Raw genomic sequence first — 2,173 nt, 5'->3', positions numbered from 1 at the left:
GAAATTTATACTGATTCCAACTGTAATTTGTGTAGTTTTCTCCAGCAGTATTTAGCTCATTATACAGAGACCATTGACTAGGTAAAGGGCAGCCTGAGGCTTTAGAGAGGTTGAATCAAGTGCCCCCAAATCACATAAACCTACTACAACTGAAGAGATGAAACAGGATGGGAACTCACGTTGGCCTGAATTGAATCTAATAATATGAAATAGTTATATAGTAGTTTTTTGTGTCTGGCACTGATCTAAGTATTTCACATATAATCACCATACCAATGCTAGGAAGCAAGTACTATTGTCATCCCCGATACAGATAATGAAATTGAAATACTTTGAGATTAAGTAACTTTTGGCAGAGCCAAAATCTCAATTCAGGCTATTAGCCACTATGTATTCTGCCTTTCTCCATAAGGATATAGGGCTGAAGGAGTAGGGTTTAGTTGATTACTATATGGCTCAGTCCCTGATCCAGTGTATAACAAGGAAGATAGGCAAAATTGCTTATACCACCTGTCAGAATCAGGAAAACAGCTTACCAGATGAACCAAGTTTAATAAAATGAGGTTTCACAGGAGTATAACTATATGGTAACACACTTGATTTCACCAGTGTTTATAGTAGATAAGAAAAGGTTAGCAGAAACATATATTACTGCCCCAAAATGTGTTAATAGAAGGCAAGTATCTAGAGTAAGGACACACAAACTATTATTTACTTGCTTTTGTCTGCTTTTGAAATTCACACTGTGGGTTCATGTGCACCTGGAGTCTGACTTCTTTCTTCCCCATTCTCTGAGACTTGTCCATGCCACACATGTGTGCACATACATGTGTGTATGTATGTACGAGGATACATAAACTTTTTAAAGGGCCAGATTGTAAATATATTTGGTTATTTTGGATATATGGACTCTGCCTCAATTACTAACTTTGTTGTTTTAGCATAAAGCATTCATAGACAATATATAAAAGAATGCTTGTGACTGTATTCCAAAAAAAAACTTTATTGACCTCTATTCTAGAACAAGTAGAATTGAGAAGGTGATAGTATCCCTCTGCTCTGTTTTATTTAGACAACACTTGGCATGTGGTATTGATTTCTGGCTAGCACATTAAAAATTAACCATTTGTTTTCCCTAGCCAGTTTGGCTCAGTGGATAGAGCATTGACATGCAGACTGAAGGGTCCCAGGTTCAATTCCAGTCAAGGGCATATGCGTGGGTTGTGGGCTCTATCCCCAGTGGGGGGCATGCAGGAGGCAGCTGATCAATGATTATTTCTCATCATTGATGTTTCTATCTCTCTCTCCCTCTCCCTTCCTCTCTGTAATCAATAAATATATATATACTAGAGGCCCAGTGCACGAAATTCGTGCACGGGGTGGGGGTTGAGGTCCCTCAGCCCGGCCTGCACCCTCTCGCAATCTGGGACCTAACTGCTCGCCTACCTGCCTACCTCATCACCCCTAACCACCGCTACCTGCCGGCCTGATGCCCCTAACTGATCCCCTGCCAGCCTGATCACCCCTAACTGCCTCTGCCTGCCAATCTGATCGCCCCCTAACTGCTCCCCTGCCAGCCTGATCGCCTCCAACTGCCCTCCTCTGCCAGCCTGATTGCCCCTAACCACCTCTGCCTTGGCCCCTGTCACTGTGGCTTTGTCTGGAAGATGCCTGGCCTAATTAGCATATTACTCTTTTATTAGTGTAGATATTTTTAAAATTAACCATTTTTTAGTTATAGTCCTATGAGTTGTAACATAGCATAGATTTCTATAATTGCCATCTTTAACAGAATACAAAATGAAATTAATATCCAAAATAAATCCCTCATGTTACCCTTTTGCAGTCAGGCTCTTTTCCTCACCCTCCAAACCCTAGCTAACACTGATCTGTTCTCTGTCCCTACAGTGTTGTCTCTTCCAGAATATTATATAAAACTAGAGGCCTGATGCACAAAATTCATGCAAGAGTAGGCCTTCCTTCCCCTGGCTGCCAGCACCGCTTCCCTCTGGCATCTGGGACCCAGGCTTCCATAGCAGCCCGGCTTAGTCTGGAAGGACATCCAATCTAATTAGCATATTATGCTTTTATTATTATAGATTATGCATTATATAATCTTTCCATAGTGATTCTTTCACTAGCATATGCCTTTGAAATTCACTCAGGTTTTTAC

This window comes from Myotis myotis, unplaced genomic scaffold (genome assembly GCF_014108235.1).
Source record: "Myotis myotis isolate mMyoMyo1 unplaced genomic scaffold, mMyoMyo1.p scaffold_m19_p_4, whole genome shotgun sequence".
NCBI lineage: Eukaryota > Metazoa > Chordata > Mammalia > Chiroptera > Vespertilionidae > Myotis > Myotis myotis.
This window is presented reverse-complemented; position numbering follows the sequence as displayed.